General features: G+C 43.1%; 1 protein-coding gene across 1 annotated transcript in view; it reads right to left on the bottom strand.

Annotated features, from left to right (window-relative positions):
- COG5 (component of oligomeric golgi complex 5) overlaps positions 1–26,893 on the bottom strand; it is a 171,260-nt gene that overhangs the window by 110,955 nt on the left and 33,412 nt on the right. The gene's annotated exons all lie outside the window — the stretch shown is intronic.

Here is a 26,893-nt window from a genome sequence, read left to right as displayed (position 1 = left end):
AAGAGACACAAAAAAGGTGTAATGTGGAGCAGGAGAGATGCACGGCAGAGATGATTACACAGATTACTGAATAAAGGAGTTTCTGGGGTCAAAGAGATGAGAACAGTAACAAGTTCAAAAAAAAAAATACAGGATAAAATGAAGGAATGGGAGATGTTAAAGGATACAAATGAGTCTATATTGTTCAGATTTACTACTCAGTAAGAATAATTTAGTGCAATCTGCCTTCCACTTGCACGTTTCCCTCTCATCCCATCAAACCAGTGGCTTGCATAGCTTGCTCGTCATCGATGCATATGGCATTGCTGCTCACGTTCCAGGACAGCATCCAAAATTGGAAAACAAAAGAGTGAAAAAATCTTCCCTCATCCATGAAAAAATTGAAGCGGACATCAGTCCACGCTTTCACTGTCCTGGGAAAACATTTCTTGAAAACTCAACAGCTATGCAGTAAATGAAACAGGAAGAAAACAAATATATTCTCCTATCTGCATCGGATAACTGCATTGAAAACATACTGCGACTGCATCACAAGCCGTGTAAAGGAATTATGCCCTTCTAGCTGTTTCACTGGAGTGGCTGCAGAATATCTTCTCTTTACAGAACAGGGATAAAAGCTCATCCAAGTTAAGGCACTTGACTTTGGCTCTATATCCTTAAAGTCACAATCAGGACTAGAGTCATGAAAGCAAGCAATTGGCTGTAAGGATATAAACTAAATTTACATCCTCATCTGAAAAGAATTCGTATTTTTGGCAGATTTTAAATACTTTTAATACGCTATTATTCAATAGCCAAGTAGAGTTTCTCAATAGACAGCATTACATAAAGTTGCACTGATTCACTCCCCATTAATACATCATGGTGCTGCCACAGACTTGCACAACAACGACCRAAGAAATTAAAGGAAACGGGATGATCTGTTCCAAAAAAGCTCAGTCAAAAATAACTTTGTTCAAACATTGCATTGGTTGTTGAGATGGCAAAGATGGTTCATTCCTTGTTGAATCAGTGTCCTCATATGAGGGCAGAAGGATTCATTTGTGTGTTTTGTTTAATCCATGATGTTCATGACCAGCACTCTGATTCTTGAACAMATACGTACCTGGATGAAGGAGTGCACATGGGCAGCTGGGGACTTACAGTCTGTAAGTCTTCAGACACATTATTGAGTTTGTCATTTCTAGCTGCACTTCAATTATTAGTTTTCGTGAGATGTCTCTTACATCTTTTCAAGCTATCACTATTTTTATTTTAAAACATGCATGCAAAAACATCAGACTGCAAATGAGAGAACATGGATCATTTCTAACACATACTAGGTCAATGCCAGGAGGCATTTAAGCAGTGTGGTGCTATAAAAGCAAACTAAACAACAACAAAAAAAGGCTATTATCTTGCCCCTTAGGTATAAGAGAATACCACTTTCTGRTAATATATATCTAAGCTCCAAATATTTCTTTGATATTCTTCTCTCCTGCCTCTGCTCAGCACCCACCATTTACCTCCTTCAAACTTAAACCCTAAGGAAATATTCCGGCAAAAGTAGAAATGCACTTTCTTTAAATCAGTTATGTTAACTCGCTTGYTACCTAAAGAAACATATCATTTTTATCTTCAATAAATGCATATTTAATTCCTCCCACCTCTTCCCTAGCATATCATCAATAACTTCCTGCAATTAACTTGATTGAGTTACTTGATTCTGCAGGCTTTGGAGTCAAGAGATGCTGCACATGCTCTAAGTCACAGAKGCATTAGGCACGTCAGGAGCCTTCTGGGAAGACAAAGCAAACCTTGGGCTATCCACTCAGCTTCTGCAGACAACCTGAACTGCCAAATTTATGAACATCATACAAGATTTCTTCCTATGGTAAAGTCTTTCTAAAAAWTTAGAATTAAAAAAAGATTAATTAAAATTTAGTTCTTCAATGCACAATACATCTATGATTTGTAAGTACTTGAGGCTCTTCCATTGCATACTGACATGAGTATTTTTTCCAAGAAAATCATATTTCTGTTGATAAAATTAGGAAGCACATATGCATAGAAAGGTCCACAAATTAAAATTTCACAAAAATATCTTTATACAATTAGACATCTAGGTATGCAAAAAGAGAAGCCATAGCTCTTACTTTATTATCTTAAAACAGTTAAAAATCAAAACCTATTTTTTCTCAAATATGAACTGATGACCCATTGAAGTTCTACTATTTACTAACTCAATTCAGACTCAAAAAAAGAAAAAAAAAAAAAAAAAAAAAAGGTTACTGAAAACAGATCATACCCAAAGGGGCAAACAAGAATTTGAATAAAGTCCTTCAGTTATTAAAACACAAATGGTTAACAGGCATACAATAACATTTAATTCAGTCAATAATTGTTATTAAATAAAAAATGCCTAATTTTGACAGCAAATTCTTAGGCCTCTCAAAGTCTGAGATTTCACAARGTAGAACTCACCGCTGAATCTTTTCAGAATCAGACAAGCAACCGATTCTTCCGTATACAGCATCTCCATTGTTTAGACACTTTTTCTGATACTTTGCGAGAAAAAAAACTGCAAAATTTGATGGAAAATCTAGTTCTCAAAAGGGTTTTCGGTGCAGTTCTGAAATGTATTTCCTGACAAACCCTTCTCAGTGGGAGATGCCTGCTGGGCCACAGCACCCGCCTCTGGTGGTGAGGGAAGGCACCGTGATGAGGGAAGGCACCATGATGAGGGAAGGCGCCGTGATGAGGGAAGGCGCCATGATGAGGGAAGGCGCCGTGATGAGGGAAGGCACCATGATGAGGGAAGGCGCCGTGATGAGCGCCATGATGAGGGCCGGGATGGCGCCACCGCGGGGGACGCACCCGCGCCTCACGGGCCGGGGCGGCACTCGCCGCTCCGCTGGGCTCCGTYGTGGCGACAGGAGTCCGGCTGCGCTGGCCATTTGGACACGCTCTGGAGGCAGCAGCTCCACAGARGTGTCTTTGTGGTTTGGCAATATTAGGAGCAGCCTGTTATTAGGAGTCACCTTTAATGGCCGCCGGAACCTTCTTCCATCCTGTTAACTAGCCGATGGCTCCGTGAAGTTGTGGAAACTCTTGGCCACCGCTGCTCTCCGTGACCAGCACAATGCACCTCGTACAAAGCAGCACGGCCATGGTGTGACCCTGCCGCCTGCCGCTTCCCCTCAGCGCCCTTCAGTGCTCCTTACGGACGAGCGTGGCCGTTCATCGCCTTTCTTGGCGACGATTTTACCTCCCTCCATCATCCTGTCCTTTAGTCATCTCCTCAGCAGCTCCTTAGTCTCCTCACACTCACTTATGGGGAGGACCCTAGGGTGYTGGCAGCCCCTCCACCCTCTCCCTACCACACAGGGACACTCTGCAGGGATAATTCCAAGGCTTGGAAGTCCCTGCTACAGGGGTAGGAGGTTTATCAAACATTACCCAACTACTTCTCTGGCAAAGGAGATGTGATAGATGGAAGAGTTGTCCCTAGTTGGCATGAATACTCACTAATGAAATCAGCCTTTATGCAGTGCTGAGCTTGAGCTTGCAGAGTCACAGGCTCTGCATTGCTCGTGGCCAGGCTAGGCAAGAAGGGAAGTTTTCATTTCTACCAACTGAGAAAAGCAGCAAAATATTTATGAGCACTTTTTTTTTAAAATAAAATACCTGATTCACTTAGTTGATTTTATGACTTTTTTTTTGCAATTTTATTTGCAAACTGAATGCGAAAAGGGATTTTTTTTAAGAAAAGCATATGAGGAAATCATCACATGAACGTTTGTGAAGTGTAAGAGTTCACGGGTGCTTCAACTACAGTCCAAAATTCCTTTCTGTGTGTGGGAACTTCTAAGTAAGAACAACACTAGCCCAACAGAATAAAACAAACACAGAAAAAGCCCACATAAATAGCYGGTCAGGGGGATTCTCCTAGAATCCATTACTCGGGGGCGAACACAGAGGAACCTCCTGCGGTCCTCAGCCATGGCTGGTTTTCACAGCTGGAAAGTGAAGGACAGTAGGGCTTGCTCTCTGATCTTGGCTCCCGGAGCCAACTTTCCAGAAAGCTGCCGGAGCTCCCCACACCAGTCCTGCTCCATAAAAGGGTCTGATGGACTTGCCCAGGCAAGCAGCAATTCTGGAGGAGGCCCAAATAACTACTCAGTCAATGCCATATTCTTTAGAAAAGGAAGAACAGCTTGAATTCTGCCTTTGCAAACACTATTTGAAGACACTAGACTGGTGCAGTGGTGAGGAAATGGCAACTAAAGCACCAAGGAGGACCTTCAGGAGGTCCAACTACCCCAAGGTACCAAGGCACCAGCAAGATCCAGCTCTACATAGGGACTCAACACTAGTGCATCACTCCAATGGAGAGTGGAGAAGTTTTGCCCCAGTCTTGGGACCCTGAAACCCTCACAAATACCAAGTATCTTAACTGAGCAAAGCTGTGTGGGAACTTGCATCGCAGCAGGACCCGTGTCCAGACCCACTGGGCAGAGCTAGGAGGCAGCTGACGGTCATTCCAGATGGAGACAGTCTAGGAACACAGCAAACTGCAGCGTACAGCAAGAATCCTCTCACTGTGTTAACTCCATTACATTACTATTTGATATTTCTTGCTGTTTTCTGATCGAATTAAAGTCAYTGTGAGTAATTAAAAAGGCAGAGTTAGCTGATCGCATTTTAGGAGACATTACGCAGATCATATGGGTAAATAAAATGGCTTATTAGGAGCGGCTGAGGTACAGGAGGCTGCAGGAGACCCAAGGATTCAATGGAATTTTCATTTCYTTCGCACAAAAGAACTAAGAATCCAAGCTGTAACCTCTGAAAGGCCAAACTTCCCTTCAGTTACTTCCTCTGCATGCTGTTGATTTAAAGGCTAGTTCAAAATCAGATGCGCTGCTTTATAGGGTATTTCACTAACCACTTGGGAGCAGCTATTGGTTCTATTCAAAGAAAAATGGTTTGATTATGTCAGTTTATGCCATGAAATAATTCAGCCAGAAAAATAAAGTCTATCCAATTCTGAAATTTCTTCAAATTTCTGTTTTGCTATAGTTTCGGATTTGTCATAATTTGGACAAAATGTTAAACGTCTCTAAAAAAAGCAAGAATTCCAAGTTTCACCTAAGCAAAGCCAAGAGACCAAGTTGTCTCAAAAGCAGCTAAAAGACTCATTTTCATCTGCAAAGTTAACTAAGCTTAGACTGACTTTGCCCAGCTGAGCTAGGATCAAGGCACGCTGCTGGGGTAGACAGCTCTTCCAAGGCATCCCAGGGAAGACAGAGCACTCCCTGGGAGCCACAGACACAGGCTTCACAAGCAGAATTCTGCATCTGACGGCATGAGATAGGAAAATAATTGTATCAGCTCAACTGCAGCATGGCATTTTCCATCTTCTTGTATACAGCCACGATAAATAGTGGCTTGTAAATACGGGGTACATGAGCACCCCGAGTGGCAATCACCAAGAGCTCGTGCAGGGCCACCATGAACAGCAGGAAATAAAGTTTCGGATGAAGCCTGGCACTGCCTGGGGACAATTCCCATTCCAGAAAAAATAAGAGGAGAAAAATTAAACTGAATATCCAAGGCTCTGCAGCAACCAAAAGAGGGGCAACTACTGGGTGCATGGAGGGAATCGTGCTAGGCTTAATAGAGCACARGAACTACCAGAAGTGCTCGAGGAGAGGAACAACAGAAAATAAAAGGAGAGAGAAAAAAAGAAACATTCCTTGGTCTGATAAACCGTAACATTTCACAATAGTTACACCCATGGTCCATGTCTTTGGGGACCCACATTTTGGGAAAGTAACGATTATTTGTAGATAAGCTGTGCAGTCTCCGAGATGACTAAAGCTGCTCTAAGCCTTATCTTCCCTTAACCTCTTCCTCCAGGAAACGCTGGCAAATCTGGTCAAAACAAGGAGGAAAGAGGAAGGAGAATATGAGGAGAAGGAGAGGACGAAGAGGAGGACCTAATCCTTAGTGTTGCTGGWGAGTGACAGAGAGGGCCACGCCAGCAGGGACAAAATCAAGTGGCCAAGGTGAGTCAGAAATCAAAAAGGATGACACCGTTCTTACATTTTTGAAGAGAAACTCTTCATATATACAGAAGCTTCTTAATGTGCTTTATTAATAATCTTTCCTTATGCWGAACTTTGCTCAGCAATTCCAAAGTTCTCATATAAGTCATGAGAACCAAACTGGATCTTCTAAAATAACTTGGGATTCCAAAAGCAGCACCTCCTTGAGAGCAGCACCTAAGGATTTGGAAGGATATATATTATTAGTAGCCCAAATCTGCAGCTGTGCAGAAAAATCCTGGAGGAAGAGTATTCCCTTTCCTTCCTCTTCCCAGAGAACCTGCAGTAGCTTCTCAGTCTGGCTGGACGTGCAGGACAAAAGCAGAGGGCGCAGGGCGAGAAGTCTCTGCCCGACACAATAGGAAACAWGAGGAGGACAAACTGCACTTGCAGGTAAAGCCACAAGCACCAAAGGGTCAGTGACACTGTGTTTTAGCTGCACCTCTGTCCCTGCCTCCTGCTCAGGGTGATTCCTCTGCTGCCTCCATCCCAGAGAGGTCTTGAGGATCAAGCAAACCCAGCGGCTGGACCTGCGTGAAGAGCTCGYGGGCAGCACTGACACAGACAGCATTTTAAAGGAAAAAAAAGCTGCACGGCAGAATTGCAGCTTATCCTAGACAAGGAAAACACTTCMAGCGCTGCAAGGGCTTGAGAGTTCCGGGCACCAGAAGTTTAATTAACTACAGGGGCTCCCCTGCCCTTTTCCGCACCGTGCAGCCGTGCACACTGCAAAAAGGGCCCCAACATCCACTGTTTTCTAGTGGGATTCCAGATAAAACCARGCATCTAACAAATTTCCAAGCCTCCCTCACTAGATGGATTTTGCTTTGCAAAATGTGTTTAGAAATTGCTAACTACCTGACTCATGCAGAGCACAGCAGAGCCGTTTCATCCTGCGTTATTAGTCACCTGTTGTCAGCACTGTCCTTTGAAGCGGCTTCGAGGCTCCAGCGCCCCGTCCATCTGCCACAGCTCGGGCACCTCCGGCCACGCTCCGGCCGTACCAAGTTCTGCAGCCCATGGACCTTGCATCAGTCTGAAGGGGCTGCATCTCCTCAAGGCACACGCTGAGGAGAGACCTTTGCCTTCATGGTATCACTGACCAGCGTGACAGCAGAGAGAGAAGAACCATGAAAACTGCCTCTTAGCGAGCACGGCACCGCGGCACAACCGAAACCCCAAACTGGGTCCCCAGGTGTTGCAGCACCTTAACCATCCTAGGAAACACCTMTTGAAAGAAAAACTGTAAACCTTGGGTGCTTCTGCTTTACCCTATTGGGGCCCTGCAGCCAAGGGACAAATTTGGGATTCAACAAGAACATYGAGCAGACAATCCCAAAGCTCCCTGGGTATGAATCAGCACGGCRAGCGTGACAAACGTTGCAACTTCATTGCAAAGTTCACGCAGGATTCAACATTAGCTATCAAACAATTTATACTGAGTCAAATATTAATGTAAATATTTCTAAGAACTCTTCACTTCTAGTTTCTATTTAATTATTTTATAGACTTGCTTAATATGTTATTGCTTAATATGCTTAAAATGTTTTGACTAGTTCAGTCAATGTTGAACAAAGAAGAAAGAGTGCAAATAACTTAAGAAAACTGCTCTAAATCTGCAAACAGTTTCCCAATACACTCTGATACGTTTTGTGCCCATCTGTTAAACCAGTTCCACCAAACTGTTGTGAGGATGAAAAAARGGGGAGATGAGAAAAGGTTTACAGTACTCGTTATGACTCACCCAGTCTTTTTTACTAGCTCTGCTTATAAAATGTAACATGGTTAATTCTATGGATTACATTAGAAGGGAGTTATTTTAAACCCTGCGCTGGTTTACAAGCTTCTCACGGTGCCACATCCTGGCAAGTCCGCAGTGCTTCTGTGCCAGCAAGAGGCTCAGTGAACAAGCGAGCTTTTGCCACCGTCATTTATCTCACTTCATTCAGGAACCAGCATATGCTTCGTTGGCAGAACTGCCGCTGCCCCGCAGCAGCAGCGGGCACTGGACAAGGTCTGGCTGCAGGCAAGAGCCCAGGCTGCTTCCGATCTCCGATTTTGGGCTATCCCCTCCAGGCTCCATGGCCAGCGAGCACTGGGGGAGCAGTCAATCACAGAGTCATACAATCACAGAATGCTTAAGATTGGAAGGGACCTCAGAGGTCATCTTGTCCAACTCCCCTGCACACACACAGGGTCACCCAGAGCATGGGGCACAAGGCTGCGTCCAAAGTGGGTTTTAAAGATCTCCAAAAGAGGAGATCCACAACCTCTCTGGGCAGCCTGTGCCGGGGCTCCATCACCGGACGGCCATTCTGTCAAGAAATGTTYTCTTAAGTTCCTGTGGAACTTCTGATGCTTCAGTTTGTGGCCATTTCCTCTAGTCTTATCACTGTCCACCACTGAAAAGAGGCCGCCCCCCTCCTCCTCACTGCCTCCCTTGAGGTATTTATACACGCTGATCAGGTCCCCCCTCAGCCTCCTCTTCTCCAGGCTGAAYAGGCCCAGCTCTCTCAGCCTTTGCTCATAGGGCAGATGTTCCAGGCCCCTGATCATCCTSGTAGCCCTGCGCTGGACTCTCTCCAGCAAAGGGGCAAGGCTCTCATGCGACGGCCTCCTGAACACGCCACGTCTCAGCACTGCTCATGTTGGCTGCAACCGAGTGGTTCTCATACAAGCTAGGGTTCCTCACTGCTCTGAGCGCCAAGGAGAGAAGGAAATAAAGCAAAAAATGAATCACTGAGCAATGCCTGCCCATCCAAACACAGSCACATGGAGCTGACACAACTAGTGGGGCAGACATTTAGCCCCGAGATGCTTGGCTACAGACCATGATCTTTTTTTGTAGAGGAGCTATTTTTATCCTAATGGTAGCTAGCATYGCAGATATCTAATAAATGAACTCGGGACATTAAAAACAATGTTCTAGCCAGTAAAAAGAATCCAAATCAAATTCAGACTACTCCATTTAAGGATTTCATGGGTCTCATAAAATGAAGGGAGATTGAATAAGCAGAAGAGATCAATAAGACCAAGAAGCACCAGCATATTGATCAAGGGAAAAAAAWAAAGGGAATTTTATCTGATGTTTCGCTCCCATCAGCTCCCTAGTGCCAGCGCAGCAGGGCTCATCTCTTGGGGCCCCAAGAGATACAAAGAGCCCCTCTCTCCTGCACGCAGTGTCATCATCACCCCTTCTCCTTCCCCAGCCCTAACCTTACAGAGTTACCCACTGCTGGGGTCTTGCTGAGATTTCAGTACTTACATTAGATGTATTTCCAATGGGTTATGAAAGTGAGACGTAATTATGAACTCAAAGAGTAACAACGGATGTTCCTAAGTCGAATCGTTAAGTCAACTTCTGGTAGAAGCACTACAGCTGGTACTGCAAGGAARCCAATGTATGGAGTATGTAGGGGGGTCAGAGACACTTGACAGTGAAGCCTCAACAAAAAGGAGCAACATTCAGTAAAAAGTGACACCAAGGTTGCCTTCATGTGCGTGACTTGTACGTCAAAGGTGGAAAAAATGGCTGGAAGCTGAAGGCCTTGGCCAATCTTGGGATGGAATGTGCTCTGTGGAATGAGAGGAAAGCATGCTTTTTCAAAGAAAAAAAAAAAAGTTGGCCATGATTGTGTCACTCTAGGGTTTGTGTGTGTGTGTGTGTGTGTTCATTTTTTTTAATGTGTGTTAAAAGGCCTGCAGAAGTCAATAGTATTAATAGAGTTGAGCTTTATCAGGCTTGTAATCTCATTCACAGAGATAGTTTATTACCTTTTATCAAACACTTTCCATTTTTACTTGCAGCAATTAAGAGGCAGAGTGTGACAAAAGGAACCTGACAGCTCTGCTAGGAAAATGGCTGCAGTCAGTGTCTGCTTCAACAGGATCTATAAAGCTCCCGACTTCATTTTTCTCATCTACAATTAGAAGACAGTATTTGAAGCCATAACATTCATTATAGCAATCTCAATCCATAGCAAGTAGATCATCCTATACCAACATGTAAGATCAAAAGAACACTGTCACAGGAAAGATAAAACAAAAATTAATTGGCAAATATCTATTTTTCATGAGTAGTGAGAGAAATTGTGATTCTCTCCTTTGTTCACCAAATACCATATCAGCAGTCAAAAATTATTCTGTCAGAGATAAATGTTAAGKTGACCTAGGTTCTAAGTCATTCCATTTACCCTTTCAAAGTACTGGCATAAGGTTGACTTTTTCCTGTCCTCTGGCAATTAGTGAGTGTTCAAAGACTTGCAGGGATGAAGGGGAACAGCAATGACCCGGCTAGCTGCTTGCATATAAACTGAGCATGCTGGAGAGCTCCAGAAGGGAAGATACCCGCACTGGTGTCAGATGCAGGTCCTGAGTGACCCCTTTGTGCTGGTCTGTATTGAGGCCCCTGTGCTGCTCTGCATCTCCTGGCCGTGTTGTCTCTTCCTCTCCCTTGCAGCCACACAAATAATCATGAACAGTCACAAGGTCAGTCAGTTTAGAGGTCTAATTCTGCTGAAAATTATCTCTGCAATACCTTTTTGGCCAGATCAGCTCCTTGAAGCAAAGCCTCACTCCTCTGGACACACAGGCCAGAGGACCCGTGCAAGGAGCAAGCCCTTGTGCAGTGCAGAGATTGCATTCATGGTAGAGGAATTTGGATCACATACCCGGGCAGGGAAGGACACCTTTAATCTTTACTCCATAGGAAAGCACTAAAATGCAGACATTTGTAAAACTTTAGTTCATACCAGCACCAAATTCTTACCATCTTGCTCAGCAATGACTGCATCTATTCTGAGTTCAATAATTCATTAACACATAACAAGTAAAATAAAACTAATGGATAAATTAAGTCTGAAAAAATTACTCAGAAATTCCAGAGCTGAAAAGCAAATCTGGACGAAAACAGAGGTTAAGAAACTCAGAAGAGCAAAGTGACAGATGACCCATTATGGAAACAAACACCCTCAGGAAGGGTAGACTGAGGAGAAAAGGRAAGGTGCCATTAAACAGCCATCAGACAAACAAATCTACATTATTTAGATAGTATTTATCACCAACCCATTTCAAATGTTCATCATCACCCTTCACATGGGCGCTTGGGTTGATCCCACATATATTCACAGTGATTTCCATGTACATATGATCTCGTTCCTCGGGCTTTCGGGGTGAGGGACCGCTTGTTTGGGACAACGCTGGATTATTTCATAAACCAGAGCACTCAGAACCGGCTCAGCCTGGGGGAACTGACGTTCTCACTCCACTCCTGCACCTTGTGGCAGCTGGGCAAATTCTGCCCACATTCTGCCCCGTCCCACTCTCGGCCGCGTCTTTACCTGCCCCTTTGCTCTTACCCCTTAAAATAAAAATTGCCCAGGTGCAGGCCACTGCAGCATTAAGCCTCCTAGGGAGTTTTAACTGATTCTAAGAATATACTGAATACATGTATATTGATTCAAAATATTGATTCAATACATTTTAGCATGCTGGCTAGAGAGAGCAAAAAAATAAAGTAGAAATTATCACTGCCCATTCCCTTCCTCCTCTAGTGGCTTCTTTTTGTTTTTTTTTTTTTTTTTTCCTCATGTTTATGGCTTTATTAAAGCTTTATTTCAAACACAGGTTTCTCCAAGCAGATTTTACTAATCAGTAAGGGCTACATTTGGTAAATGTTAGCATTACAGGTAAGATTTTTGGTTAAGGAATCTCTTCAATTTTATAAATGCACATTATTCCTCCCCAAAAGGGATTCCCTTCCCCACTCCAGTAGCAAGGGTGACTTTCACGCCAGTGTTTCATTATAGGAATAAAATGGAAAAAAAAGAAAGAAAAAAAAGAGAATCCTACAGAGAACTGACAGGAATGGCACCTCTAGCCATGATGATGACTGCTAAGAGAAAGGTAAGAGCACACAACAAACATCAAGACATCACAGAAAGGATGAGCAGACGCCTAGGTAAGTCAGCACTAGCTGCAGAGAAACCTTCACAATTACAGTACGCACACATTCTGGAATAATTGTAATGAACTTGCAAAGACAGCATTTCAGACTAATTTAACCCAAGAAAACTATATGAAATCTCTGCAAAATAAAATAGGCTATACAGATGGAAGTCGAGTTCTGTGGGTTTTACCTCTGGGAGTTGCAGCCTGCACAAGATTCTATTCTTTCATTACAAATCTGTTGTGTGGGGGGCGGAGGAGGAGTAACTGTGTTACAGGGATAAAAAGAATAGCACAATTGTTGTAAGAACATCTAGTTTTCTCTATGCATTTCTATCCTCCAGAATCCAGCTCCGGCTCCACGTTGTTTTGCCCCATTTCTCTGCCCTGCCACTGTGTCAGTCAGGAACCTTTTTAATGCTGGGGGGAGGCGCTCCGCAAGCAAGGCCCCTGAGCAGGACACTGCTAATTCATTAGCAGCAGTGAATCATTAAACAGTCTTCGTTTTCAGAGGACACAAAAAAACAAAGCAAGCTGATCAGGCTCCATCAGGAGAGAGGAGGACTGGCAGGAAGAGCAGCTGTGCTCGAGCTCAGATTGGATTCGTGTTGGCAGGACTGTGAAATCAACCCTGCAACATATTGTGCCTTTCTGGATGCTGCTTCCCCAATAACAGACATCCAAGGAATTTAATGCTTACGTTTTGTCTTTCATAGACTATTTGATTCAGGAGGATTTGCATGCAACTAAATTTATAAAGGTCCAAGATGCATCACTTGAGAAATGCTGCTCTTGAGGAGAGTCCCATCTAATACAGACACATTTTGAGTAGTCAAAATGCTGCATAAACACCAACTGAAATGCTGCCATGAATCTGAAAAATATTAGTGTCTGAAATTTTTGTGCTATCTGACCACTTTGCTACCACCGTATGTTCCATTATAAAGCAGAAATAGTCAGTGAAGGGGAATAAATCTGYTAGTTTGAACTGTACCTTTAACAGCATTTTCTACCTAGTCAATTTACTAATGTCTTTCACAGTCAATTATGCAAGAGGTATGTCCCTCTCTTACTAAGAAAAATAAAAGTAAAAAGCCTCACAAAATAATAAAAAGATCCAACAGATCCTTAAAAGTCAAATTTAAAACAAGATTTCTATGAGGAGACTTATACCAAAAGTGCTAAAATTCAGATAAATACATATCTGTAAAAACACAGGTGTGAAAAACACTGTTACTTTGAATCAACCACAGCATTTTTCAAAAAAATGAAAAATGAACATTTTTCATTACATTATGTAGAGACATATACCATCTGGTAACACAAGTCAACGCAAAACAATTAGTTATATTTCACCAATCCTCTCATTTCTGGGGATTGAGCCCAAGAATGGGAAAGTAGGACAAGAAAGGAAGAAAAAGCACTGAAGAAAGAAGGGATGGAGAAACGTGCAAGGCCCCCTCAAAGTACAGAAACCTGCGTTGCTCTTCGTGTTCCCATCCAGAAGGTACAGAAGTAGGTCACCTGGGAGGTGGCACAACACAGCGATCCAAAACGTCTCTCTGACTGCCTTTTTTGGGGACAGGTCTGGTGAGGAGCATCTTTTTGAGTACAGGATTACGTAATGTATGGTACCAGCTACCTCAACCTGCTTTAAATAAGTTACCCTTTTGAATTTGTGAATCCGATGAGCCTAAACTTTCACAGCTCAGATTTTCGAGCCTGGAACTGAGGACAGAAACATAAGCTTGAGCCCTGAAATATCCGGAGTTCAGTGACTAGTTACCTTCTCCAGGAACTCAAAGCCCAGGCTCCTCGAGACGGGATTGCTGCTGTCCTGCCTCCTCCAGCGGCCTCCTTCCCCACAGGATCCAAGCTGCAGAGCTCATCTCCTACAGGGCCACCAGCCCGTTGTTCCATCTACCTTCTCTCTGCAGCGACCTCCTAGCCCTCATTTTTGGGCTGCTACCGCACAATAGACTTTGTACTTTATAAATTAAACCTCAGTTTGAATGGAAAGCAACCAAAGAGCGTCACTCGCTGCGATTCACGTTGTCGGGTGGAAAGGGCTGGCACTAACGACGTGTGGAGAGAGACCAGCCTCTTCTTCCCTCCTGCCCTACACAGACTTGCCAATTTATGCAATCCCTCCACAAATGAAGGGAAAAGGATTTGTCCAAGGAAAATACGGTTACAAAAATATGAAGTAGAAACTGTAACTTTCCCCTTTGGAGACTAAAAATACATTTCTGCAGCCTTCAAAAAGCCCCTAATTGGTTCAGGCTGCGGCCTGCTCGGCCGCTCTGCCTGGGTGCCCGTGCGCCGCACCGCACACATTTAATGAAAACTGCAACTCCCCTATATCAGATTTGCTCACGGGTTTTACATTCAAAAAGCAACTGTAATACTTAGTATCTTGCTAGACAGCTACTGTACTTTGTGCTTCACATTTTATTCTAGAGACAGATGAGCTTGCTTCGCGATAGAGATACAAGCAAGACTTCTTACATTCATGGTGGCAGAATTATAATTTTGTCTCTTACGCCACCACACAACTACAAAAGCAGGCCTGTTTTTAATAAAACATATCAGCTTAAGGCAGACAGCAGTGAATTAATTCTAATAATTATGGGTACTGATGTAACGATTCCCATCTTCGGATGCATCAAAGATCACACAGAGGTCCCAAATTCACCAATTTAGCACAGGTTCCTCACTCAGGCTTCCTTTCATACAAATTCCAGCAAAAAAAAAAGCTTATAAAGAACTCAAAAATRTATTTCTTTCTGGTAAATTAAAAGTAATACACAATTATATATTTATATGACATATAAATCAAAAGGAGGTTCTCTTTTTTGAATAATAGTACCTGTCTCTATACATAATAGTTAGTGACAACATCCATAACAGTATACAACTCCAATAAGAAAATATTTAATCTATTGTGAAATAGAAACTTCCTTGTGAGTTCTCTGGATCTCTCCCTTAAAGAAATATTTTACATTAGGATGCATCAATTTTAAAAGTGCTTAGTTTCTTTGGACTTAAGCGTTCATTTCTAGTGTGTGATTTGTCTTATAAAATACTCTCTCTACTCTCTCGTTTTCTAAAACCTGCTGAAGAATCCAAGCTGGTCAGAACCTACTGTGGACTGGATTAGTTGCAGGCTTTTCAATTCCCTGTATGAAATATTTTCTTTGGTTCAGATTTGTTTGATAGTAAGTGAATCTACCTTTTTTCTTAACAGATTTCTTTTTCTTCTCTCGAACTTATCCTGCGATTCCCCTGAATGTGCTCCCCTAGTGAAGTGCTAAATGAAAATGCTTCTCCAAAAAGAGGTTTTCACAAGCACAAAAGAAGATTTATTCATTCTTTCTTCGATTTTGCAAGTCCAGTGCTGACATCTCTGGACAGCCACCAGCAGCAGGAAGCCAACAGGTCTCACCATTCGTAATGCCAGCCCTGACAGCAGCGGATCCCAAAGGACAGATACTAAGTCCTGTTAAAGGGGCATTCAGAGCTGGAGCGGAGCTGCTGAAGCCAGACAAGCTGCCGCAGTCCCAGGGCAACGTGGAGGCTGATTTTCTGTTCCAGTCTGCACACATACCAAAAAATTTAGCCACAACCCAAGATACAGAGAGGAAAAGAAGTGTTAAACGTGACTTTCCAGGGYGGGTGCTGAAGTTGCCAGAAAAGCCATGGCACTGATCAGCCCACTGATTAAATAACAACCTTTGCTGCCTTTACTAGAAATAGTTTAATTCGCAGCACTTGAGGCGGCTGCTTGCCCATTCTTTGAAGTTCAACTACGACACAGGACAGGCTGTTGAGCAGAGCAAGACGGACCCACAGCAAGCATCGTCTCTCACTGATAACAGGATAACAGGAGAGTTTCCGTCAACTCCAGCGCCCACAGATGCTCCCAAGAATGGCCAAGCGCGGCCCATGACTGCAGCACCTGGAGCCGGGCTGCGGATGCTCCCGACGGAGCAGCCGGAGCAACCCCGTGCCCTGGAGCAGAGCGGAGCAGCGAGGAGCCGGGCACTTCCCGTAAAGCTGCTCGGCTGCTCTCTTGTTCTCCCAGAGGTAGCATAACATAATTTCCTCAATAAAAACTCAAATACTATTTAAATGCACACGCACAGCAATCTRCTTTGGTGGAAGCAAGATGCTCGCACTCAGCCAAAAGGCAGGCAAGGAATAATAAAAAAATTCAACATTTCTCCTTGCAGAGGGGAAGTAACTGCCTGCCTGCTCTCCKGAAGCTGGGTCAAGGCAGCGGGTGGCCCAACCTGGAAGCTCTTTGCAGTGTCAGGCTGCTTTGATACCCAGCAGCCGCTTGGCTGTCCCTCAGAGCAAGCTACAAGCCAGATATTAACTGCCCAATGAGGAGTATTTGTCAAAAAAAGAAACCAACATCCTGCATTATTTTGCAGTGAAAGAACTACTTTAAAAATAATAATAATAATAATAATAATAATAATAATAATAATAAAAGTCCAAGCCGTAAAATTCAGCTAAATTCACTTTTGTTTCTAACCACTATAGTTATTCCACTATGTCAACAACCAATAAAGCCATCCCAGAGTAGAGTATCACTGCCAATTCTATAAACAAGCAATAAAAATAGTTTCTGCCAGAATTAAAACCTCATTTCTTTCCATTTATTTATTCATTCAACAGGCATTAGCCAAGACTCTGCTCAAGAAATGAATATTAAATTACATCAGCTGGATGTGTTTCTAAAAAGAATCTAAAAAATTAAAAACATTAGAGATTTGATGAATTCACTTCAGAATCTTGAATTAATGGCTCTCGGCAATCTTAAAACATATTTTGGAAATGTAGATGCTTTCAGGCAAGCATAGAAGAAACAAAAAAGCCTTTGCATCATAATCACAGATTTAAGCAAAGATTTCAAATAACAGACTGGCAGTTTTCTATGGACTGTCTATGGGTCCACACTTGTCTCGGCAGCTGCTGGTGCTTGCTCCCGTCCACGTTTCCTGGTGCTGTGGATGCCCAAATCCCCTCTCGGCCACCTGGGCTGCTCCGTGCGGCCCCGTTCCTGGCTGATCGCAGGCTGCTCTCCGGCAGGTTGCCGTGCAGGGCGCTCCCACCCATGAGAATCGGGTTCTGGTACCACGGTGAAGAAACAGATAGCGCTGAAGAGTGGCAAAAAGGGAAAACAAACTGACAAAAGAACATATACACACACCTTGAGGCAAAATTTTGAAGACTTAAGGAGCAAATAAAACCCTCAGCAGCTTCCTCCTGCTGAGAAGAAATGAGACATGATATTCAGCAGTCCCTGTACGTTTATAGCAGGATGTCATTAAGGAAAGAACAACAGGAAACGTGTATCTGTCTCTATTAGACTTGTGAGGAACAGCTCGGTCACCCTTACGGTAATTCTCACAACCTCCCTGTCCTGGCATCCGACTCCTGCAGTTCTCATCACAAAATTCATCCCACCAACTCCCGCCTCGCTCATCCTAAACAGCTCCTGTCTTCTGCTCTTCCTTCTGCCATGTCATGTGGCTTCTTTAGATACAGAGCAAAATGGCAAAGAGAAAGGAAGGAGAAATGTGCCAAACTGCAAGACATTAAAAGAAAATCATACAAATAAAAAAGCTTTTCAGCAGGACGCAACCCAAGTACGACATAGAAGCACTACACCAACCTCCTCCATGTGTAACACTGATTTAACTGTTATGTCCAGTATGATTAGAGGTTTTGCTTAGCAAATGTCTCTACACTTAATATAGATTCCTACCTAAATTCCTAGCTAAATGTTAGAAGCAATGACCCCTAGATGTTTAAATACCACCTAATATAGGTATTCATGAAGTTCTCCAAACATGGTACTCTGATTTTCTCTTTTCTGTGCGTACTACAAGACCTGTTTTTTTTAGAGATTTATGGGGGGGTTATTTATTTTTAAAAGCTGGATGATGCAGTAAGGACTTCYACAGTGTTTCATCAATATGTGTATTTAAATCTCATTAATTATTTGAAGACTTTTTTGGTTGTTTTGTTGTTGCCTTCCTCCTGATGACATTGCCATTTTGGGCTGAAAGCAATTCAGACAGGAGCAAATGCATGCAAGAAACAATTTACATTCTGACTTCACCAATATGTTACTTTACTTAGTAGAAGAAAAAACAATGTCCTAAGACGTTTAGATGCATGAACTCTTTTTCCACTCAAACTGAATCATTGAATTTACTCGTTGCTGCTCCTAAGCATTAGACTTAACACAGAATGTTAAGCTGGGGCATTTGGAGATAAAAAAGAGGTGCTTAAACACCTGAAATGGAATATGAAAATTCATATGGTCTTTGCATTTCTTTCAAAAGGACATTTGRTTTTGTAATATAGAGAATAGAGAAATACAGACAGATTTTCCACGTCTACCCTAGACTTCCTGCATGACTGAAGCCAGGCAGTTTCACTCCATAACATGACACTGAAGAGAAATTAATAAGTCACTATGGGACACTCAAACATGGTCATGGAAGTCACACAAACAGCTAGAATCCTTAAAGGGCACAAAAAGCAGGCAGAAAAGTAGATTTTTTGGGGTGGAGGGCAAAGGGGAGTGAACAAATATTTCTGAACAGTATGTGAAAAATCTGCAAGGAGAGAGCAGGGGAAGTGAAAGGGAAGGGGGAAAAAAAGGAAAGGGAAGGCAGCAGGAGCCCAAAACATCCCTGTCCAGGGGGCTGTGTCTGGGGAGGAGCAGCTTCCCGGCGGGCGCCCCGTGTCCCGCAGGCCTCGCGGCGCCTGGCGGCGGCCACGTTGAGGCGCGCGCGGCAGCTCCCCCTCAGCGCGGCGCCCAGGCCGCACGCGCCGCCTCCCCTCGCTTCCCTCTCCAGGAGCACGGGCTCCCTGCCGCCCCTTGCCAAGGGCTCCTCTGCAAGGACCAGCTCCTTGAGCTGATGGCAGCGAGGCTTCTTGCTCCCAAGGGCCCACAGATAATGTCTTCCCCTCGTCACTTTGTAGGTCCCGGCACAGCGGCCTCGCTCTGCCCCGAGCTTTTCACTTGTGAGGCATGTGAGGGATGCCCAAGAGTCTGACAAGTTTCTTCCACCAAAAATCTTATGGTTCATTATGTATTGGTGCAAGGATTTTATTTTCATTGGAAAAAAATATGATTTTTTATGCTCATTCAAAAAAATATGAAGGGCATCATATTTGTTTCCTTTACTCTCCTAAGTGCAAGACGTTTTTCAACAACTCAAAACAAGAAAGTAATGCTCTATTACAAGCACAGATGATGCAAACTAATGCACCCAATCAGTGGGAGAATGAAAATAAACTCAAGATGATACCAACAACAATCTAAATTCAGCCCAATACGCACATCAATCAAATGACTATTCTTTTAGAGCAGAGTAAATGGTGAGGTCAACAAACGGCACTCGCTTGGTTCTCTTTCTTTGCTATTGCACATTTATCATTCATTATAGTTTATTACTTTTTAACTTCTCACACGTCTTTTCATGACACTACACAAACAGATTTTCCACCCGCTTCCCTGAGTAACTTTGTAAAAATAATAACTCAACAACTAAGGTGGCAAGGAGGGGAAGACAGAATACTTTATCATTTAACAGAAAAAGACAAATCCGACAAGAACACAGTGCTRGCTATAATTTTTCAAAGTCTGAGAACTTAATGCAAGCAACACGGCTACTATCAAGTTAATACAAATGACTTTGAACTGAATAGAGGGTCTTAACAGATCGCTTTAATTACTGCTAATAGTCACTCACAACGTACGTGTGTGCGGGGAAAATCTCGCTACCACCCATAGATTCCATTTTGCTGTCTGAGGAAAGTGAAGTGTTCGTCTGTCATTAAGGGTACACGTAGAAACACTCAGTGTTTGTGTGTGGTCACTGAACTCTGCTTCTCTAGGCACTGAGCCTGTCGGAGCCTTTCCACAGCGCTTCCAAAATCAATCAGCCTCGGGGATAGCAGAGCCAGGCTGCAATGTGCAAGTTCACAGTGGCCACAGCCTTGACACTGTGGGTGAGCGCAGGGAAATTAATGGGTTTATACCATTACCATGGCTTATAATAATGGGTTTATACCATTTGTAATTAAATGGTTTTTACTGTGATATGTACTTATGTTGTATAATGCAAGCCAGTTCTCTGTTCAGTCACAGGGTATTTTACATCTTAAGATCTTTTTCTCTTAACGTTAGCTAGAACGCTGCTTCTAGGCAATGCATGTGAACATTCTGTCCTGAGAGAAAATGCTACTGCCTTCCTATTTTTAAAAATGAGTAGCAATGAAGTCTATCCTGGTCTCTCTCATATACACAACTTTGTAAAAAAAAATCTTTTTTTAAAAATTAGCAATTCCACTTAAAGTATATTACAGTATAAAGGTGTCTAACAGAAGGCTTGCATCAGGGCATTACAATTTAGAGGGCAGTGAGTGCTGCCACTGCTGCTGTTCAGCCTGTACACCTCAGCAGATATCACTGAATCAAGCACATCAGATAAAGAATCTCAAATTGGATCTTGAACTTCTAGTTCTACTTATATTAAGTTCTGCGTGTTCCATTTGGCAATTCAAATTTGCTAGGAGAAGTCRGTCTGAAAGCCTCACTGAAGTGTTGCCACCGCTGCAGCTCCTTTATGCCCCCAGCACCTCGCAGGCCTGAGGCTCGGAAGAGAATCCCAGAACGGTTGAGCTTGGAAGGGACCCCTAGAGCTCATCCAGTCCAAGCCCCTGCTCCAGCAGGGACACCCAGAGCACGGGGCACAGAGCGGCATCCACGCGCCTTTGGAAGATCTCCAGAGAAGGAGACTCCACAGCCTCCCTGGCACCCTCACACCAAAGAAGGTCTTCCTCACATGCAGATGGAGCTGCCTGGGTTTCAACTCGGAYCCATTGCCCCTTGTCCTGTCACTGGCCATCACTGAGAAGAGCKTGGCCCCTTCCTCCCTACAATCACCTCTCAGGTATTTATACATATTGGTCAGATCCCCTCTCAACCTTCTCTTCTCCAGGCTAAAGAGGCCCAACTCTCTCAGTCTCTCCTCATACGAGAGATGCTCCAGTCCCTTMATCATCTCTGTCGCTCTCCGCTGGACCCTCTTGAGAAGCTCCACGTCCCTCTTGTCCTGGGGAGTCCAGAATTGCCTCTAATACTCCATGTGCAGGAGTCCTCTCCAGAGCTGAGGAGAAGGGCAGGATCCCCTCCTTGCCCCTGCTGGTGAAACACCAGGCTACGCAGCAATCCAGGTATCAACCTAGTCAGAAACATCTTCCAACATCAGTGCAAGCAAAATAAACCACTATTTACAGCAAGTATTTCAAATTTAGACAATCATTATCAGAAGCTCCAGCCCTATTCATTGCGAGTACTTACACCATAGGACAAAGCCACTTTCATGGATGAAACAAGGAGTCTCACTGACGTTATTTAAAACACCACTGTATTTATCTACCGTGTTCCTCTTTTGAGTATAAGTTACTCCATCTTTTCAAACAAAATATTTAAATTATTGTGCAACAATGTGCCAAGATCATGACCTAGCTAATCACTAAGCCACGTTTGCTGTTACGTCACGGGAAAGGCTGCCCTCTCTGTGCACGAGCCAGGAGGAGCTTCACTTCTGTTCTTCCACTTTGGTATCACCTCAGTATGCAAAACYGATATTGAGTATTAATTGCTAAAGGTAACTCTGTAACTCACTAATTATCAYGTTTTCTTGTGACTAGAGGAATCTCCAGAACTGAAAGGATCAGCAATTTAGCTGACATTGCATTCTCCTGAACAAGGAATCTAGGCTTAATTGCTTCAGAAACAAGTGYACAAAAGCCTTTCAAAACATACTTCTTTTGTAGCATAAGCAGATATTTCTTCTTTACTCAAGTGGCTAAGCTAACAATAACTCTACATACTAAAAATGAAGACATACAATTATTTTTCTTGTGTCATTTCAGAAGGTATACATCTCCWGATACATAAGGAGAAAAATAAAAAACTCAGATGGAAAATCCAGAAGTCTTTGAATCTATAAAAGTAACCTACAAAGTGTAGAAAACTGGATCAACAGGGCACATTAGTAGCAGCAACTTGTTTCCTGGCAAATGAAAAATGTAAGTTAGAAATGCCAAGGGGAAAAGAAAAAAAAGAAACACTAAATAAGACATTCTAAAAATACCCAAACAAATCAGGCAATCAACAGTCACGGAGAAAATAAACATTAAGGATTGAACACTGAAGGGAAAATTGACTTTGTGGATATCGGTCTACACTACAAAAGATGATAGAGGAATAACGGTCTTGAAATAGCTCTCTGTAGATTAGAGAGATGAGATAGTAAAGTACGTGTGTCAAGACAAAGAAAAGAGTGCATTACTATCAGTCAGAATTGGTATTTATCTACCAACTCTAGTGGAAATGTTGTTATCTGTGCAGCATATCCCTTCCAAACCATAATAAATTGCTACAATCAGAGCTTCTATACTGGACAATGGTCAGAGTCAGACCTTACAAGAAAAGCATGCTGCAGTGGGATGAGCACGAGGGAAAACAGAGCACCTTGACAAAAACTCACTCTAAGGTTATGGCAGTAGAAATTCTGAACCTAAACTGCTATTAGCCACTGCTCAGTTCTCACTAATACGGTAAAAGTCGTTGGTTTTCCAACATTTTTTAAATATTGTCTGCAACAGACTGTTGAGGAAACTAAGCAGCAGCTTGGTAGGAAGTTTGAGATACGGATCACTAACTACTAGAGCGCACCTGAATGGCTGACCTGAATCAGCCTCAGGGTCTTCGCAGCTCAAATTTTTCAGCTGCACAGTATAAATAAGAACAATTTCAGGGTGAGAATTCCCAAAGCACCCAATATTCATCTTCAAAAGTGACTTAAGCACTGAAGAAATTAAGCTTCACTGAAAAAAAAAAAGTGATATTCAAGAGCCCAAGTCTCCAGTACAAACGAGAACAGACGAGATAAAGATCTGCAGTCACTACAATTCYACCCAGACACCAAATGAGCTACAATATTCAAAATAGGAACCAAAATGCACAGTCCAGGAAAAGCAACGGCAAATGTTGCTAAAGAACTTAGAGAAAAACTGGAGGGGAAAAACAAAAGAAGAAAGAGAAGAAAGGAAGTGGATACAGCTTCCCAAAGTAAATGCTTTCAAGAAAGTGTCTATTCCATGTCATCTGAAAGTCAGACAGTTCATGACAGGTTTATGTAAAGTTCAACCCATGCTATGCTAAAAGGATGTTAAAGATGCAAAAATTAAGAGCACTAATGGAAAACATTAGAATTAATCACTTCTTSAGCCCTACTATGACTGTTACTTGATGACTGTTTGACTTGGTGAGCCTAAGGGATCTCTTAAAAAGACAAACCAAGCTCTGCACGGCAACAAGCCGGGTGAGGGGTGATGCTACCAACCACCAGCAGGGCTGACGCCTCCACAGCACAACTGACAGATGACAGCACTTCTCAACACACTAACAGTGGATTTTAGGGCATTACTTCTGCTGTGTAGCAAGTTAGACAGCAGAAAAGATGGAAGAAGACAACAAGTATGTTACTTGGCAACTTTTTGCTTTCGGCAAAGCAGAAGAATAAAATATACACATGCAGGGTGACTGCAGTGCTTCCTGAATCCAATTTTAAGTACCGCAGAGCTCTACAGCAGTTGCAGATGCCTCTGCGCCAGGGCAGGCCACCTATGGTCGCATGCCCACAGCTTTGCTCCCTCCTCTTCCCCCTTGCTCCACGCTCCTGCTCTTCACTTCTTGCCTCCCTACCCCACACACAGCAAGGGAAGCCCTTCCTAGGCCTCTGTCACCTCCTGGGTCCTCCCTCTCCACCTCATGCTGCCCCTCTCAGTCCAAAGCCTCCTCACCAACCTCCTCCAGACTCCTGCTGCTTCTCTACATTTGTACCCTCTGATCATGCCTTGTTTTTTTACACCCTAAAATACCAAGCAGATGATTTCCTTCCCTTCCATTCTACAGGAACAGGTAAAAGGAACAGCACATTTTTCTTTCTCTGTCGGGTGTCTGCACATGGCTCTTCTTGCCCACTCTTCCCCAGCTACCCTTTGAGGATGATGTCATGTGTTCTCACCATCTCAGCCAGCATCTGCCCAGCAATGGCTTGTGAGCGTGTCTATCCATCCACCTACTCCTTGTTGCCTCCATCTGGTGCTGCTTCTCCTCCCGGGTGCCCCTCCAGAAAGCTTAAGCTTGATATGAACAAAACTGCACTCAGATCATTCTGCTGAAGCTCTCTTTGCAGAGCCAGTCTTTTGCTTTGCCTCCTGGAATATAGATCATTTGTACTTTCTCCCCCTCCTTTGACACCACATAACCAAACTATTTCAAAAGCCTCATGCACCTCTCTCCCTATGTCCACCTTTTTCTAACATTAGAGCCCATCCAGTGTCCCATCTTTGCTCAGCCATTCTCAGAGTATTGGAAAGGGAGATGGAGATTCATCTGTTTAAATTGAGAGAGGCTTCTCTACCTATCCTTAGTAACACTGCAAGTGAGGCAAGTAAATCTCYTAAATGCACTAGCCTATCTGCCTTCCCTCGAGGAAACCTCTTTTTCATGTTGTCCTTTGGAGCTATGTTGGTAGAACTGGTATCAAGCTCTTGAGAAGCAGAGGAACCAGAAGAGGTTCAAAGATTTTGCCCAGCTGCTCTTCAGACTCGCGAGGTACCAAATGGCCACACTACGATGTTTGAACAAGTTGCTGCAATCTTTATTTAGGTATTTGCTGAAGGTAAAAGAGTAGAGAACGTGAAGGAAGCTAGATCATGTTATAACCATTAAAAACAAAAGCATGTTGTTACCTGAAATAAAAAACAGAGTGATTATCTGAGAAAAAAAGTATATATAAAACAAAAGAGTGAAGTTGCACAGTTGCATTTTATAATTGTATTCACAACTTAAAAATTTAGACTCCCACCAAAATTTGACCCAAGCTGCCATTTTAATACATGTGCTATATATGAACCATGCTTTTAGTATGTTATTAGGCTTTTCAAAAATATATTTTAAATTTAAAAAAAACCCTACACTTATGAGATGGATAAGCACCAACAGAATATTTTATACTGAGATATTTTAAAAATACTTGCTTTAGCAAACTAGTTTAAAAATATTATTTGGAGCTGTACATCTAATTTCTAAAGTTTATTAAAGCTGCAGTTCTAACTAATAATGACAGCCTGCTACACTTCTCCTCCTCCTCATTAGCTGGTGGTGAACACTGTTTATACTGATAGAACAGAGCCAGAAATAGATTATGAAACAAAAAAGTGAAAACAAATAACAATTCCCCACCCCTCCAAAGTGAAGGTCAAGAATATCCTGAACGATTGAATTACAAAAACCTGTGAAGCCCCCAGAAATATTAATGTAGAACACAGAAGAGAAGTTTTTTTCTTTTTTTTTTTTTTTTTAAGAACAAGCATTTCAAGTAAATTACCTTTATCAAATGACATTACTATACATGCACTACATGTAGTATCAGTGATGGATCGTGAAAACTGCTGGGGTTTGGTTCATGATCAGAACTGGATTAGCACCCTATGTTAGTGGTATGGATGATGCACGTGAATCCTGATAATCCAAGGGGACGTCAGCTTCTCCTGAATATAATTCCTTTTAGACAAGAGCCAAATGTTGACTTGCATATAAACATATTGGGGGAGATTCAGCCCTGCTCGCAGAAAAGACATGGCAGTTTTACATCACAGATGTTCTCAGAACAAAGAGCAGCACAAAGTAGGCAAATTCAAATATAAATTGCTGGAAGCTTTCTAACTAATAAACACAGAATCTATTTTTTTTTTACGCTGTCATGTGGTTTTCAGCGTATGCAAAGCAGAGAGTGAAAAGGTAAAAATAAACCTGGCATCCCCCTAATATCTTCTAGAATTCATAAATCAGCTGTCAATCGGGTCCTTTTATAAAAGGAGCCTTATATAAACGGGGGGGGAGCGGCTCGCGTGGCTGAGGCACCGCTCAAGCCCCACATCCGTGACCAATCACAATTAGTGGCATCACGCACCGCATCTCTCCGCAGTGAGCGGCGGCCGCGCTCTCATTCCGCCCGCGCTGCCCCTCGCAGCAGCAGCAGCAGCAGCGGCAGCGCCGCCGCCGCGCTCGCCTCTCCGGAGACCAGGAGCCTTCYGTGCGTTCAGCTACTTTCATGATGTGTTTTCAGATGCTTATTGATTCCCCGGGAGCCAGAGCGGGAGACTGCAGCAGCCCRTAAAGCGGGGCGAAGGCAGGTGCGGGCATGAGCGGCATGCTGAAACAATGGCACAGGACGGGCATGGATTTTCATTAAAGTCTTTTTTTGGGGGATCCGCTCGTCACCCTCTTCCCCTTCTGCTCTGCTAATAAGTGAACAAAATGAAGCCCTCCGACCTGGAACTGCTTCACCTGCAGCRGGAATGTGTCACATCTCTAGCAGAGGTAAGAGCTGTTCCTTATGCTTGTATGCAGAATGAGCGACGTTTAGCAAAGAATTTGGAGGAAAAAAAGGAAGGCAGCAGGTTTGGCTCACATTTAGCACTAGTATCTTGCTGTATTCGGGGGCAGCAAATGTTATTCAACTGCTATTTTTTTCCCCAATTAAAAACACAGTGGTAGAAAAATGTTATTTTGCACAAAAGTCTTGCAGAATATTAAGAATCTGGGTTTTTTTTCCCACACAACAGACAGTGCAATTTAAGATAGTATATGGTCTAAAGAAATACAGAATGCAACCAGGAATATTTTTTCCCCTCAGCACCATTTCCAAATATTGGCAGGTAAATATATTACAGAAATATACTACAGA

The sequence above is a fragment of the Nothoprocta perdicaria genome, unplaced genomic scaffold, assembly GCF_003342845.1.
Source record: "Nothoprocta perdicaria isolate Ctin4 unplaced genomic scaffold, notPer1 scaffold_44, whole genome shotgun sequence".
In the NCBI taxonomy this organism is placed as follows: domain Eukaryota; kingdom Metazoa; phylum Chordata; class Aves; order Tinamiformes; family Tinamidae; genus Nothoprocta; species Nothoprocta perdicaria.
Note: the sequence above shows the minus strand (reverse complement) of the source record. Positions and strands in the feature narration are given on the sequence as shown.